This window comes from Vombatus ursinus, unplaced genomic scaffold (assembly GCF_900497805.2).
Source record: "Vombatus ursinus unplaced genomic scaffold, bare-nosed wombat genome assembly UNPS02014171.1, whole genome shotgun sequence".
Taxonomy (NCBI): domain Eukaryota; kingdom Metazoa; phylum Chordata; class Mammalia; order Diprotodontia; family Vombatidae; genus Vombatus; species Vombatus ursinus.
In genome coordinates, this window is record NW_020953949.1 from 701,060 (window position 1) to 719,166 (window position 18,107).

Below are 18,107 nucleotides of genomic sequence, written 5' to 3' on the forward strand. Positions count from 1 at the left end.
TTATGAAGCTGCCAAAGCAAGCTTCCTAATGCTCCAGTCTGATTCAAGTCAGTAACATTTAGTGCTTCACCCATTTCCTACAAAATACGATACCAATTCCCACTTATGACATTCAAGGCCCCCCTACAATATGACTCCAATCTACTTTTCCAGCATTATTTCACTACTCTCCCTTTCATATATATGTATTCCAGACAAATTGATGCACTAGCCATTCCCCAAACTGATCCTGCTTTCTCCAAACTGTGAATTTATCTCATATATACTCCATGACTATAATGGATTCTATATGACTCCACATATGGAGAGATTTCCCTTCATTCAAGATCCAGTTCAGATTCCACTTTGTCAAGGGAGGCTTCTACAATGCTTCTGGTTAAAACTGCTCCCTGTCTCTCCAATCTCTCATCCATCTCTAGTTGACCTTTCTTACAGACTTATCACATACAATCAAAGGTTTAGAAGTAGAAGTGACCTTAGAAGTCAACTGGTCCAACCCACTCATTTCACAGATAAAGAAACAGGCCGTTAGAGGCTAAGTGACTTGACCAAGGGTTATACAGATAATAAATAGCAGAACCAAGATTTAAATCTAGATCAAACCTAGGATTATAAGTCCAATGCATTTTCATTTTCTTATCCCCAGCAGCCACACATAGTGGGGACTTAATATTCTTAAAATTCTAATTTGTTGTGAAAAACACTCTTTGTAAATCATAAAGCATTGTATATAAATGCAAGTTATTATCATCTAACTCACCAATTTTAAAAATGAGGTAACTGAACTCCAGAGAAGTTAAATGACTGATCAAGTTCACATAGGTAGTGAGTGGTAGAACCATGACCAGAGTCAGTGAAAAGGTGGATCAATGGATTCAGAATCAGAGGAACTGGGTTTAAAGCCTACCTCTATTAATAATTACTCATGTAACTCTGGAAACTTTTCTCATCTGTAAAATGAGAGAATTGGATTAGATGACCTCTGAGTACTGTCCCTTCCAGTGTTAAATCTAAGATCCTACAAACCCCAGGCTTCCCAATCCAGCCGGCTTTCCATTGCCCTACATGTTCTCTGCTTATCATTTGTCTTAAATCCTCAAATTCCACCTACTGAGAGATTTATTATTTTAGTTCTGAAAAGCATTTTGGTCAACCCTTGGTCAGAATAACATCTTAGTGTTTGTTTCATCAACCATCTGAATAATTGAGGGCAAGGCTCCATGGTGTACATAACTTAGGATAAGCTGGCTGGGGAGTGGGGCAGGGTGAGTGGGTCTGGGGAAGGGGTACAGAGGCAGGGAGAAATGAATAGAAAAGATGAGCATTTCAAAGACAAATTTTACCTACTTCACAATTCTGACCAAAACCTGCCCTGAAGTATAGAATTCATTAACCACAGGCACCAAATCTTTGCCCAGACAAAGAGTAAGGGATAAGAAAGTGTCAAAGATGACTCTAAGGCATTCAGCCTGGCTTGCTGGAAGAATTATTTGTAGTATATGTGTTATACTTTGTCTGTTTCCTTTCATTAAAATAGCTACCTCTCAATTTCTGTGTCTATAACAGCATGCTGTGGGAAAGCAGGGAAAGTAAGGCTCAGGGTACTTAAGTGACTTGGGGAAAGTGAAGTGACCAGAGAAGCAAGCGAAGAAGAAATTCCCATGTTGAGAGAAGACAGTAGAGGCCTGCTATCTGTATCATTGGAGGGCTTACCTATATCAGGGTTGGGGAACTAGTGACCTCGAGGCCACACATGGCCCTCTAGGTCCTCAAGTATAGCCCTTTGACTGAATCTAAACTTCACAGAACAAATCCCCTTAATGAAAGAATTTGTTCTGTAAACTTGGACTCAGTCAAAAAGCCACACCCAAGACCTAGAAGGCCACATGTGGCCTCAAGGTCACTGGTTCCCTACCCCTGACCTATACCAATGGGATCACAAATCTATCCAGAAATACTTCTGGAGGTAATAAACCTGGTTGCCTCCCACCAGCTTCACACACTCCTAAGCAAACCCCTGCAACCTTGCTGACACAAGACCTTTTTGTCTCATGTCCCAGTTGGCCTTTTACTATTCCCTTATGTATCCTGTGTGTAATTAAAAATCCTGGGTTTATTAACCTGGCTACAAGTCCCTACATATAGAATCCACAGGCACAAAGATCCATATCCTTCTTATTTTCTTTCCTGGGCTTTCTAGATCTCCATTGGGTGAATCCAAATTCCTAGAGTAACCTTGAGACTCATTGGGTGGCACTAGTTTAGACTGAACTGAACCCCTACTGAGCCTACCCATACAAAAAAATATCCACTCACATGTACATTAGAAATAACTTGGGACCAGGCATATAAATGCACCAAGCAGTTCTAGTATTAATTCAATAACAGCTGGTGTTCACATGGTGTTTTAAAGTTTGAACAAATATTTTACATACATTATCTCATTTGATCTTCACAACAATCCCATTTTACAGATTAAAAAAAAACCTAAGGCACAGTTGTTAAAAGATTTTCCCATGATTAAACAGCTAATAAGTGTCTGAGATGGGATTGTAAATATTGGTCTCTCCTGACTTTAAGTATAATACCCAAATAGAGAAAGAAGTTCTATAAAGAGTTTGGCACCTGGTATATTCAAGGCACTGTGCTAAGCACTAGAGATACAGAGACAAAATTAGACATTCCCTGCCCACAAGGAGTTTATATTCTAATCAAGGTGATAACATGTGTGTATGTGTATATATATATATATATATATATATACACACACACATAAATATATATACACATACATATATATACACACATATGTGTGTATTTATATACATATATATGCATATGTGTTTATATAAATATACATTAAATGCATACCAAATAAATATAAGTTAGTTTTGAGAGAAGTAATATCTGGGAGAATCAGGAAAGACTTTGTAGAGAAAATGGTACCTCAGGAGAATTTTGAAGGAAACCAGGGATTTGTAAAAGGCTGAGGTGAGGGGGGAGGGAATTCCAGGCATGGGGTATAGCTAGTTCAAAGACAGAGCAGTGGAGGATGGAATGCCATGTATAAGGAACAGTAGGTAAGAAGGTCAGTGTGCCTGGATCATAGGATTGTGAAGGGAAGTAAGGTATGAAAAGACTGAAAAGATAGGAAGAAACCAGGTTGGGAAGAGCTTTCAGTGCTAGCTGCGAGCAGACTTGTGCTTCTCTTTGTCGGTTATATGGAAAATGGATCAGAGTGGGGAGAGATGTGAGGCAAGACCACATATCAAGCTAATTGTACAAGCATTGATGAGGATATGGACTAGCAGAGTGGCAATATGAGTAGAAAAAAGAGGATGTATGAGAAATGTTGTGGAGATAGAACAACAAGATTTGGTGACTCACTAGATATGTGGGGCATTAGGGATGTCACTGTGGTTGTGAATCAAGCTGATTAGAAGGATGATGATGCCCTCAAAAGTAATAGGGAAGTTGGGAAGAAGAATGGCATTGGGACAAAAGATGATTTCTGTTTTCTTTATCACTATAGTTCAAGAGAGAGATTGGAGCTAGGTATATGTAGATCTAGGAACCATCTGCAGAGATAATCATTGAGCCTACAGGAGCTGATCAGGTCACCAAGTAGAGTATGTAGAGAGGAAAAAAAGATCAGTCCAAAGTTTTGGAGGTACATCCACATTTAGTGGGCATGAAATGGATGCAGCACAAGAGACTGAGCAGGAGCAGTCAATCAGGTAAGAGGAGAAGCAGGAGAAAGCAAAACCACCAAAACCGAAAGAAGAAAGAGTATTCCAGAGGAGAAAGGAGACCATAGTTACAGATGCTGCACAAAGGTGGGAAAAGATGAAGACTGAGAAAAAGCCATTAGATTTGGTAATTAAGAAATTACTGGTAACTGCAAGGAACAGTTTCATTTGAAGGATGAAGTCAGGAGCCAGATTAAAAGGGTTTAAATGTGAGGAAGAGAAGAAGTGGAAGCACTAAGTATAAACAGCTTTTTAAAAGGAGTTTGGCTGAGAAAAACAGAGATTATAAAATGCTGCTGTGTGCATTGTTTGCTGATTGCAGAAAAAAAAAAAAAGGCCATGGCAGAACAAAACACAGCCTTAGAGGTTCTCCTTCAATAAGGTGTGTCCTGTGCATAAGATAAGATAAGACAAGATTTCTTGTTATATGCAACCATGAAGATAATTCTTCAACAACTTCACTTGATTCTTAATATCAAATGAGATATAGAACAGCAAGACTTTGCTCTCCAAAGGTGTTCACCACTGTCATAGAGGATGGCCTGTACAAGATCTAAACGGATGAAGGATTGTCTAAAGATAGTGGGGTCCTCCATATATTCCTGTTTGAGGATGGCATTGTGCTGATTGCATCAAATCCCAGGATATCAGGTGGCCTTCCTCAATGAGATTATAATTATGCAAAAGGGATTAGCCTAACAATATTTCTAAGATAGATAGTGCAAATGGACAATGATCGGGGCCCAGAACACAGTAGTAGGAACAGAACAGATTGCATTTGGGGAGATATATAGTGTTTCAATGACACTAAGTTGGTCCCCAACACTAAAATCCATCTTTTTTAAATACTAGCGTTCTCCTGACGAGGAAGTATAGTTACATAGTTCTGAATGCTAAAATACAACTATCTCTGAAGAATCAAAGTTATGGGTGACTTAATGGGCACTGGAGAAATGTTTGGTGGACATAAGGAAATGACAGCATATTTCAAATAATCATGTTTATACAAGAGATGTAATCCAGTAAATACTTGATCAGAAAAGGAATTGGTCCAGTTGTCTCTAACATAAACAATAGCAGGTAGACAACTTAAGCACTTCACTATTACCTCCCCCCTGCCAAAAATAGAAAAAGACCTAGAGAAACGTAGGTGTCATGTGAAGAATCAATGTGGGACTATAGACAAGAATTCCACAGGCTGAAAAAACAAGGATGGGTTTTATTCTTCACTGATAGAGGCAATACTCAAATCAATGAGATTATGGATACATTGATATATTGAAATAAAAGTATCCCCAGACCAAAAACAAGTGGGGGAAGTGGGGGATACGAACTGGTGAGCTACACTTACTCTCCATTGTTCAAGGTTAGGGGAATGAAAAATAAACAAGGAAAAATGGTGAGAAGTAAACCACAATACTGTAGAAACCAGGACTGGATTACCAAGTAGGAAGGAGTGGTAAAGAGTACCAAAAGCAATGGAGAAGTCCAGAAATCTAAGCTCTTATACAAACAGAAAATAAAACCTTTCATTCTAGGTTTAAGAGTTTACTTGATCAAAGGGAAGTCATCGATAACCTTCCAAGAAAATAGCTTCAGTGAAGTGGTGAGGACTGAAGTCAGATTATAGGAAATACAACAAAAAGTAAAGATTAAGCAAGAAGAGGTAAAGAAATGGAACTGATTTTGATCCTCTGGTTAAAAGATCTAGCTGTAAATAAGGGAATAGAAATAGAGAAGCAATTGGAAGGAGGGAAGTAAAAGCTTTATAGACTGGGGAGACCCAGGTCAGAAAGGAGCTATAGACGTTTATGATATTAGAGGAGGAATGAGGGATCTACTCCGTCACTAGTTGGGAGATGTGGTATTCAGACCAGACTTTTTAAAACAAAAGGAGCTGAATCAAGATGGCAGAGGGGGTGGTTCTCTTCATGTATACCCCCAGGTTCTTCCACTTACTAGTTCTATGACTTTGGGTACATCAGTCAACTTCTCTGGACTTCAGTTTTCTCTGTAAAATGAGGAGGAGAAACTAGAGAATCTCTAGAGTCCTTTCCAGCTCCAACTCTATGATTCCATTATTGTTATAAATTAGTAAATTTATTAATATTATAAAAATAATACCACTAGTTATTAATATGCAAACTCATATTTCTATTGTACTTTAAGGAATGCAAAGGATCTCCTTACAACACTTGGTTGAAGTAAATAGTACAATTATCATCCCTATTTTACAGATGAGATAACTGAGGTTCCCAGGAATTAGGTGAACCATGGTAAAACAGCTAATGGCTTAGTGGATAAAGCACTGTAACTTGGAGTCAGAAAGACCTGACTTCAAATTCTGCTTTAGACTCTTTGCCTGCCTACAATACTGGGCAAGTCAATTCATCATTCTATGCCTCAGTTTTCTCATCTGTAAAATGAAGAGATTGTACTTGATGGCCTCTATGGTCCCTCCAACTCTAAAACGATGATCCTAAATGTTGGAGCTGGATTATAACAAAATGTTTAGTGGACATACATAAGGAGATAGTTTAGTCTGGGAATTTAAAAAGGAATGGTTTTGTAATTGTGAAAGAAGTAGTGGTTGCACATTCTTCTCCTTTCTCAGAGTGCCTTTTTGACATAATAAGAATCCACATTCCTAGTCATAATTTCTGGTTGTTCTTCCAGCCAGAGGTCCAAAGTGTTTGGTAGTATTCTCTTGATAACAAGGGGTAACATTCTTGGAATGTTTCACCTCAGTTGGGAGTCTTCCTTTTTTTCCTCTGGTATATTAAAAAGCTAAGAAGTCTGCCAGACATCATTTATCACCCAGATTCAAAGGTATACAAATACTCTATTTCACTTCTTCAGCATTTGAGGGTCAATTTCTTCAGAAATGCCTGTTTTTCCCTTTATTCATGCTCTCAACTCCCTCGCTTCCAAATCAGGAATGCTAGAGTGTCCATACATCTTAACTTTTTCTCTAAGACTGAAGGCCTGGTGCTTCTGCTCTGTACCTTACCCACCAAAGCATTCCCTTATTTCTCTTTTGCACCATTCTTCTAGTGAATAATGCCATGAAGGCTGGAGAAAGAAACACAGAGCAAGGCTTTTGGTTGCCTTCTCCTTCACAGTCACCCACATGTGCAAGTTCACTCAGGCTCCCAAGCATGTAGGTAAGTAGGGGAGTGTTCCAATGTTTCTCCCACACAGCTGCCCCAGAAACTGCCTAGAGGGTGACTGACTGGCTCTTCCCTTTCATAACTTGGGATCCAGTTGTTTACTGGGATTTTTAGTGCAATCATGCCAGCCAGCCCTGGATGCAAGGCGACAAGTGTAGAAACAGAAATGAAATTGCCAGTTTATTTAAATGAAATATAATGACTAGAGGATGAGATAAGAAAGTGGGGGAAGAAAGGTAGCCTAATGAAATTCACCAACAGAGTGAATGTGTATTACACTATGCCATATAGACATAAATACAAGCATACATGTACACATACATGCTACATAATTGTGTACATAAATAGTACCCAGTTTCCCCCTCTCTCCCCATGAAAATTTGGGCAAGTAACTTCTTCAGGCCTCAGTTTCTTCATCTGTAAAATAGGGATAATCATACTTATGTTACCTATCTCACAGGGCTGTTGTGAGGGAAAGACTCTATAAACTTTAGAGCACCGTGTAATTGTGGGTTTTTATTAAGCCAACACCATACCTTGCAAACAGTACATGCTAAATCAATGTTTGCTGAATGAGTAAATGAATGAATAAATGGACGGATGGATGGATGGATGGGTGGATAGTTTATACTAAGCAAAAAAAGTGCTCCTTGGAGGAACTCATTTTTCCACCTCCAGTACAACTGTGATCTCACCAGAGTAGATGTTCCCTCCAATGATGCTGGGATCTTTCCTAAAGGTCTCTTGCCATTGCATAAATATTGATAGATCACAGGGGCCATCACTCAGTTATCTTCAATGTCTCCACATGACCAGACCACCTTCTTCTTTTGTTCTTATATTTCTGTGATGACATTCTTTAGGCTACTTCTCCCATGTAATTTCTGGCGGGTAATGTTTACCTTAGAATATTTCAGTTTTCCATGCCAAGATCCCAATTTAAGGTGATTTGTAGAAAAAGAATACGAATAGTAATTAGTTGGCACATGGTGGAAAAAGTTATGAATCCATTCATGCTGCTGCTAAACTTGTAACTTAGTCTAAAAGATTCGGCAATTCAATAACTACATGAAGTACCTACTAGATGTAGAGCACCATTCTATGTACTCACATAGTACACACATTTTGTTTGTTACAGCCACTAATTGGCTGGAACTAACCAAAAAAATGACACAACTGCACCCTTGAGGAGCTTATATACTATTGAAGAAGTAAAAAAAAATGATTTACATTTTATGGCACTTGAAATTTACAAGATACTTTCCTTACAACACTATTGAGAGGTAGGTAGTATATCATTTGTTACTAACATCCCCAGTCTACAGGTAAGGAATCTGATGTTCAGAAAGGCTAAATGACTTGCCCAAGGTCACATAATTAATAAATAGAATAGTTACATAGAACCTGTTATGTGCCAGGCACTGTGCTAAGAGTTTTACAATTATTATCTCACTTTATCCTCACAACATCCCTGGGAGATAGGTGCCATTATTATCCCCATTCTATGGTTGAAGTAACTGAGGTTAAGTGACAACCCATGGTTATACAGCTAGTAAGTGTCTAAGGCTGGATTGGAACTCAGTTCTTCCTGATTCCAGACCCAGTGCTCTTATCCAATGCACCACCGAGCTACCTAGATAGCAAGTGTTAAGAGCCCTGAGCTTAAGCCCAGGCCCCCTGACCTTAAAACAATTGCTTTTCTCACTATACTGTACCACTGCCTCTGTGGTTATAAGGTGTGTGCATTTCTTCCTGAGGAGAATGAACCTGAGATGCTGCCTTCTCCAAAAATTCTCGCTTAAAGTTTGTTTTTTGAACAACTCTGGTGGAATGGGCTCAATCTGACTTCAGTAATGAAGCAATATAAGGTATCATTGGCATCTAGCAAAAGTGACTTTAATTCCCAATCCACACACTTTAAAAATAACTAATAAACAAAAGTATGTATAGAATAATTTTACATATATTTCTACATACACATACCTGTTTGTGTCTAATGGCAACATTCTCTAGGGCATGGTGAGGAGGGAAGAAAAAGAAAAGGAAAAAGAAATTTACATGATAACTTTGTTGTGATTTGGAGGGAATAGCAAGTTGTATGTGGTAGATCTGCAGTTTCATGGGCAATCTTTTTTTTTTTTTATTATTGTACTATGTTATGGAAATGCTTGTTTTGTTCCCTGAATTGAGAATAAAATAAATTTTTTAAAAAAGTAACTACAACTTCCCAGCAACTTGGCACATTTTAAGTATTAAATGCCTATGAAAATGATCTTTAATATAAAATAAAGGTTAGAATTGGAAGAGACTTCTAAGGTCATCAAATCCAACCTGCATTTCAAGAGGAATCTCTTCTACCTCATCCCCAACAAATGGTTATCCAACTTCCACTGGAAGCCCTCTCATGACAGGAATTTGCTACTTTTCTGGGCTCAGCCATGAAGGAAACAATGCTATTTAATCATGAGTAAGAGACCAAGTGACCAGCCTGAATCCACAGAAGTCACCTGTTTGACCCATAATACTTTGTTTATTGATTCAACTCGTGAGATAAACAAAGTAAGCAAAGAAGAACCAGACCACTCTACAGAGGGCATAGAGCTATGACAAAGTTGAGGGATGAGATGGAGCAACAAGAACACACATGGGTTGCTGATGAGATATTGAACTCCTACCTGAGTTCATATTCTGTGGGAACATTTGGATTCGATTCTGAATGAACTATGGGATATATGAGGTGGCTCATTCATTTCAGTGGTTTCTTGTGTAGGGTCCTTCAGTTTCCATGATCATAACCATGACATTTCCTTGAAAATATGATTGTACTAGTAGTTAATTTAATTTGATTCACTTCAAGTCAATAAGCATCAAGTACTTACCGTGTGCTAGCCATCGTGGACACAAAAACAAAAAATGAAAGCTTCTCTGACCTCAAAGAGCACCTTCTTCTGGGAGGGTTAGGGTAAGGAATACACACGTACACAATTAGGTAAATACAAAGGAATTTTAAGAGAGAGATAGAGTTAATAACTTGAAGGATGAGGAAAGGTCCCATGTAGGAAGCATATCTGACTTCTGTCAAGCAGCTAAATGGCATAGAGTTCTAAGCATAGAGACAGGAAGACCTGAGTTAGAATCTTGCATCAGATCCTTACTTGTTAGCTATGTGACCCTAGACAAGTGCCTCATCTTCTTCATCTGCAAGGTCTCTTCTAGCTCTAAATCTATGAATGTATAAACATGAATTTATTCATCATCCATAGCTCAAGCCAAGAGTTGAGGTACTTAGTCAAGTAACTTGTAATGAGCTTTAGCAACAGAGAGCATGTGCAGTGGGCTGGGTTGAGGAATCCACTTTTTAAAAGGCAGTATGCCATATAATGGAAGGGCCTGGCTCCCTAATTTGGAGAATGTAAGCATTCTAAAACTATCTTCAGTCATGTCTAACCAGACTTTTATCTGGCTAATGAGCCAGAACTTGGATGTGTGCATTTAAAATGTATTAACGAGCTAAAGGAAGCTTCTTGCTTTTTCTGGCTGGTTGTGCTCAAGTGAAGAAGTAGAGACTGCTGTAAGCCCTCAGTGGAGATAGAGAGGCCTTAGGCCTTTATCTCCCTACCAGGTCTCCTGCTCCATGCCTTGTACCTGTGTGAACCTGCTACAACTTCTGTCTCTGATGTGTCTATTCTTCCTGCGTTCAGATGAAGAGTACCAGAGGTGCTTATACCCTTGCGAGCTTAGAGGCCCTTGGGTACTAAGAAGCAAGAATGAGATACCAAACATCGGGCTAAAAAAAGCTCTCTGTATGAAAAAAAAAAACAAGATTCATCCAGCTAAGAAGTCATTTTCAGGCCTGCATAATCATTTCCCACCACTAGACACAGCAGCTAAAACGACAGGACATAGACTTACAGACTTACAGATGAGGAAACTGAGTTTCAGAAGCTGTGATTTGCTTAAAGTCAGATAAGCAGTACAAGGCAGAACCCAGACAGAAGAGATTCCTAGAGGACATCATAATGTGTTGGACTATTGAAACAGCATCAGTATACAGCAATGAGGAGTTCAGGAAATTACCAGGACCTACAGAGGCCTTCAGGAAGACATCTCAAAGAACTGAATTTACATTAAATGGCTGTGATAATAATGCACTCATGGAAAATGGTGGGGGAGAGGATTGGAGGGTTAGAGATCAAATTACTGGGCTCTTTTTAGAGGTTAGGTCTATAAATTTACCCCTAATATTTTGAGGGTTATAGTTATAGGAAATGAGAAGCAATCAGTTCCCTCAACAAGCAACAGGATGACAGGAGAAAAAGAGAGCAAGTATGAGTGGGGGAGAGGTAAGGGTAGGAGTCATGCATGATCCCACTCTGATTTCTAAGAGTTTCTCACTGAATATCTATAGAACATATTCTGTGTGCAATTATATCAAAAAACTCATAGCTCCATATCTCCCATCTGACTTGGAGATGGGCCACACCTTCCTGTTGCATCCCATTTTACCTCACTATGGCCACCCACCTGTGAAAGCAGGCAGACCAATTCCCACCATTAGGATTAAAAGGTTTACTTATAACGAAGTTATATATACTTATATAACTTATATATATATATATATACTTATATATACTTACTTATATATACGAAGAAAAGAAAGAAAAAATAAGAAGAGAAGGAAAAAATGTGACTACTATTTTTGTAATGTTTGTGTCACAATGCAACATTAGTACATCCCAAATAACATGCAAATAGATGTGAGACTTGATCCTTTTTCAAAGCCCTGGCAACTTGAATCAAAATGTTCTCAGACCACTCTGCTCACCCTTCCTAATCTGATTCCACCTCCTACTCCTACCTCTGCCCCCATTAGTCTTCCAGACTCTACCTCAATAGCAACTCTCACATCTGGACCTTCCTTATCAGATAATGTAACTGAGATAATGCAAGGGACAACTTTAAGACAATGATGCACTGTTTATAAAATGTCATTGTCATATATATTTAGGTCTAAAGGAGGAGGCTGGGCACAAGCTTTGCCAAGACAGAATACCTTTCTCTCACAATTCTGTCTATGAAAACAAATCTTTTGCAAATGGCCTTAGGGACACATAGGTTTGAGGTTGGCCAATGCAACTTGAAGTCAATACAGTAAACATACACAGGCACACCTCAGAGATATCATTGGTTTGGTTCCAGACCATCACAATAAAGTGAATATCACAATAAAGCAAGTCACACAAAGTTTTTAGTTTCCCAATGCATATAAAAGTTATGTTTACATTATGCTGTAGTCTATTAAGTGTGTAATCATATTATATCTAAAAAATGTACATACCTTAATTTAAAAAAATACTTTATTGCTTAAAAAAATGCTAACCATCATCTGAGCCTTCATCTAGTTGTAATCTTTTTGCAGGTGACTGCTGACTGATCAGAATGGTAGTTGCTGAAGGTTGGGGTGGCTGTAGCAACTTCTTCAAATAAAACGACAATGAAGTTTGCTACACACTGACCTTCCTGTCACTTAAACACGTAGAGGTCATTGTAGGGTTATTAATTGGCCTAATTTCAATATTGTCGTATCTCAAGAAATAGGGAAGCCCAAGGAAAGGAAAAGAAACAAGGAGTGGGCTGGTCAGGGGAACAGTTAGAATACATAGAACATTTATTGATTAAATTTGTTGCCTTACATAGGTGTGGTTCGAGATGCCCCCCAAAAATTATAGTATTAACATTAAAGATCACTGAGTACAGATAATCATAACAGATGTCATAATAATGAAAAGTTTGAAATATTGAGATAATTACCAAATTGTAACACAGAGACACAATGTAAGCATTTGCTGTTGGAAAAATGGCGCCAACAAATTTGCTCAACACAGGGTTGCTACAAACCTTCAATTTGTTAAAAACAAACAACAAAAAACCAACCCCTACCCCAATATCTTAGAAGTAAAATAAAGTGAAATACAATAAAACGAGGTATGCCTATATTAAGTATCTGTTACGTGCACAATAAGTGGGTAGGAAGATTCAAAGAAATAAAAGTCCTTGCCCTCATGAAGCTTACAGTTTAGTTGGGGGACAACTATAAAGCAAAACAATATTGGATATATGAGCCAAAGAAGTGTTTTCATAGTCCTTAGGGAAAGGTCATTGCTGACTAGATAAAATCAGAAAGTTATGCTGAAACTGGGCTTCAAAGGATGGGTCAGAATTTAATAGGCAAAGAGAAGAGGAAGAACACAGGAACAGAATGAGAAAAGACATAAAATCTAAGCACAGGACATATTTCCAGGAATGGCAGGTCTTTTGGTTTAGCTGAAGCATAGAGAGTTCTGGGAGACAGGGCTGGAAAGTTGTGCTATATTTGTGGAGGGTCCAGAATGCCAGGCATTGGTTGGTAAAGAAGGCACTTACATCAAGTTATTGGGAAAGAATCTGGAGAGAAATTTTTTGCTATTTTATTTGTTAACACTCATATAATCCTTGCTGCCTGTGAAATCCCTAATTCCAACAGAGGGAAAGGAACAGTTTGCCCTCTGTACCCAGCACCAAATGACATCAGAGTACTCCCAAATGACTCAGAGCTACAATAAACAAGTCAGCTTCCCAGAATGAGGGGCTTCATTTCCCCTAACCAGGGTCATGGGCAGATGTCTATAAGTATGGACCTGAAGAACAAAGTATTTGGTCTACAAAATAAGCCCAGTTGTCCTAAAGGCAGGCAACAGTACAGTGAGAGTGAGTTGTGTGATGAATGTCTCCACTTGGGGCCCTGAGCTACAATTTGCTAATCAAGGGCTGAATCCCTGCACTTTCCCCCACAGTCTACTGAGGCCTCTTTTCTCTCTCTTACTTAATTACTCACTTACTAGCTGTGTGATTCTGGGCAAGTCATGTAACCCTGTTTACCTTAATCCACTGGAGAAAGAAATGGCAAACCACTCTAGTATCTTTGCCAAGAAAACCCCATGGCCAGTAATGGCATACTATGGTCCACAGTGTCATGATGAATTGGATGTGACTGAACAACAAATGTTTCTTGTTATGTCATTAAATTCTGTTTTTAAGAGCAGCTAGGTTGCACAGTGGATAGAGTGCTGGACCTGAAGTCAGGAGGACCTGAGTTCAAATCCAACCTCAGACACTTAATAGCTATGTAACCATGGCTAAGTCACTTAACCCTGTTTGCCTCAGTTTCCTCATCTGTAAAATAAGCTGGAAAAGGAAATGGCAAACCACTCCAGTATCTTTGCCAAGAAAACCCCAAATAGGGTCACAAAGAGTTGGTCATGACCGAAACAACTGAACAACAACAACAATAACAAAGATTCATTCCAACTCTAAATCTATCAATTTAAGATCTTTATTATCATTCCACCATTCCTCTTCCCAAAATGCTGCCTCCCCTAATAAAGAAACCACAAAATCTCCCTTTACTCAAGTTTGGAAACATACTTTCAGTGAACTCTTTGTAATTGAGGAGAATTATGGCATATTTGAACTGGAAGAGACCTTAGAAATCATCTAAGTTCAAGGTCTTCATTTAACATACAGGTAAACAGGCTAAAAGGAGTAAAATGGCCTTCCCTTTGTCATGCAGCTAGTAAGTGGGACAACCCACACGATCTGACTCCAATTCTATACATAATATTGCCATAATACATACTGGTTATTTTGCTGGTTATTTTGCAGTTTGAAATTCCTGGTCAAGCCATGAAAAGCATCTCTTCTGCCCAGGAATTATTGACATCATCTTTGCTTCTTGCCCTAAAGCTAGTTGTGGGCACAGAGGCCAATGAGCAACTCTCTGGTAGGCTGCTGAATCCTTCACACCTAAGCTATAGGACATCTCCAGGAAGAGCATGATAGAAGGCAAAGTTAGTGCTTTAAGTGCTCCTAACATTGGGTTGTTTTGTTGCTGTTGTTATTGTTACTTGCAAAGCTCTTTTTTCATTTAAGTCAATCAAGCATTTATTAAGTATCTAGAAGGATCCCAGCACTGTGCTAGGTGTCAGATAGAAATACAAACAATGACACAATCTCTATTCTCACAGAACTTCGATTCCACTGAAGAGACAACATGTACAAATACACACAGAATTAACATACAGTAAGTACAAGGTAGCTGGGCAGGGAGGGCCTTGGTGGTTAGAGGGTAAGGCAAAGCTTCATGTGGAAGATGATGCTTGAACTAAATCTTAAATAAAAAGAGAGATTCCATGATGTAGAGGTAAGGAGGTGGGGCGTCCTAGACAAGGTATGGGGCAAATGCACAGAAACAAAATAGGAAATGTGGTGTGTGAGGGAGGGCTAGTGTGGTTGGACTATAGTGTGGGAGAGGGAGTAAAGTATAATGAGGCTAGAAAAATGGGTTGAGCATTGTGTGATGATTAACTATGATAGACTAAGCTCTTCACAGCAATATGATAATCCAAGACAATTCCAAAAGACTTGTGATGGAAAATGCTTTCCACATCCAGAGAAAGAACTATGGATTCTGAATGTATATCAAAGCAAACTGTTTTCACTTTTTTTTCTTTCTCGTGGTTTTTCCCTTTTGTTCTGATTCTTCTTTCACAGCATGACTAATGTGGAAATATGTTTAACATGATTATACATGTATAACCTATATCAGATTGCTTGCTGTCTCAGGGAGGGGGAAGAAGAAGGAGGGAGAAAAATTTGGAACTCAAAATTTTACAAAAATGAATGTTGAAAACTATCTTTACACATAATTGGAAAAAATGCTATTAAGAAGAAAAAAAGTAAAGTTGGGTTGAGGTCAGGTTGTAAAAGGCTTTACAAGCCAAACAGAGGAGTTTGTTTCTTATCTTAAATATATTAAGGAGCTATTAGAGTTTATTGAATTGGGAAGTGAAATGATTAGATCTGTACTCAAGGAAAATCTTTTTGGCAGTTGTGTAGAGGATGATTTGGACTGGAGAGATACTTGAGTTAGGCAAACCAATTAGGAGGCTATTGCAATAATCTAGGTGAGAGGTGATGAGGGGACTGAACTAAAATGGTGGCTGTGTGAATGGAAGAGAAGTAGTGAGAGACAAGAGGTATTATGAAGGTAGAAATGGCATATTTTGGCAACTGATGTGGAGTGATGAAAAGGGAAAGGCTGAGCAGAACACCAAGGTTACAAACCTGAGAAACTGATGAAAGGGAGTGCCTCTGTCAAAAACAGGTTTTGAAGGGGGGTAGGTTTTTGGGGAAAATCTAATGCATTATTTTGGACATATTGAGTTTGAGATGTCATTGAGATATCCTTTAACAATAATAATACCAAAGCATGCTTTCATCTGGGAAGTCATAGAGTTGGTGAGTAAAGCCATAAGTGGACTGATTGGCACGCTCTTTCCAGAAACAATGATGGTATTGATTTAATTATAGTTCCTAGAAATTGGTCAGGGGATGGGAAAGGGGAGCGAAAGGGGAGGGTGGCAAGAAGATGGCCGGGATGGACAACTGCACAGGATATGAAAAATGGTCTAGTCTGGTCTGAGACAGGCTAGATATAGTGAGTGGTATGAGCCTGTGTTCACTTATTGACCAATCAGAATGGTTTAATCCCCTCCCACCAGGGCACAGTCTCTGGAGGCCAGGTAGCAGCTGGGCAAATGGCAAGAAGATGGCTTGGGGAGGACAACTGGATAGGATGTGAAGTATGTTGTACACACATAAACAATTAGAGAACAACGCAGTACTATATAATCATGTGCCAGGTGTGTAGCATAGCCTATAAGTGCTATAGCAATTCAGAATAGTGATCAAATGTTGCCTACTACAATTAGTCAGAAAAGATTTCATAGAGGAGATAGTCTTAAGATGCTCTTTCCTGAATATAGTGGATGTTTAATAAATATTTGTTTAATGTAATGAACACGATGGCTATCTGCCAAGCACTGAGTTACTCTTTTGAATGACAAAGAATAATAAAAATTACTATGATGCAATGAAAAGAGAATTAGATCTGTTCTAGTATCAACACACCCAACTGTTAGCTATGTGCTTTGGGAAAGTCATTGAACTTTAGTTTCTTCATCTGTTGTGAGGGTCCCAAAAGGCAAAAAATGTAAAAGTGTTTTGTAATGTGTCATATAAGTATAAGGTGATGGCATTATGATTATGAATATTATTATGAATATATCAATACCATCTGTTTATTTGAAAGATTCCACTATTTGTATGAAAGAATACTAATTTTATGTTAGAGGAAATAGCATTAGGGGAGAAGGGTCCAAAACTATGATTTCAGTGGTATAGGGACCTCTCTCTACCAATGCAAATTAGCAACTTTTCTGCGATTTATGATCTTAAATATTTGCTTGGGGGCACTGCGAAATTAAATTACTTACCCAAACAAGTTATGTACCAGAGGCAGGCCTTGATCCTAGGTCTTCCTGATTTCTAGAGGCCACATCTCTGTCTTACTACATACACCAGGTAGTCATTCAATAAGCATCATATTGGTTCCAAGTAATAAAGATTTTATCTACAGAATTTTAGAAATCATATCACAATAAATGAGATTTAATATTTTATTAAGCATGCCATCTATATTCCATAATAAATATCTTCTCTTTCTGATTTTTTTCCACATATCTAGACTGACTTTTTCCTCCAGATAAGTAGGTTTTTAACTGCACATAAATGCAATCACTTTCAATCAAGAATGAAAAAACAACCTTTCCCCATTTGTGTCTAACAGGTAGTCCTGGTTTTCCCTGTAGCTGTGACTTTGGTCAAATTATTGTACTTTTGTGGTGCCATGGTATCTTTTACAAAGCTACTAACTGAAGCTTAGGAATGAATCACAGGATTTTTGTAGAAATGCTTTCACAGAATGTCAGAATTCAAAAAGGACTTTAGAGGACATCTAGTTCCACTCTGTCATTTCACAGATGGTAAAACTAGTGCAAAGAAAAGTTAAGTGACTTGTTCAATGCCACATAGGTGGTAAGTGGCCAGATGATATTTGAACCCTGGTCCTTTGAAACCAGAGTCAGTACTCTGCCCATTGTATCATGTTAACCCTCTCATTTTAGAGAGGAGGACATTTTGAACAGCACCAGTAATCAAATATAAAATTTAAATTTATGTCAATTTATGTCAATTTATGTCAATTTCGTATATTCTTCACATATTACTATAAATGTGGGCAGCCTAACCG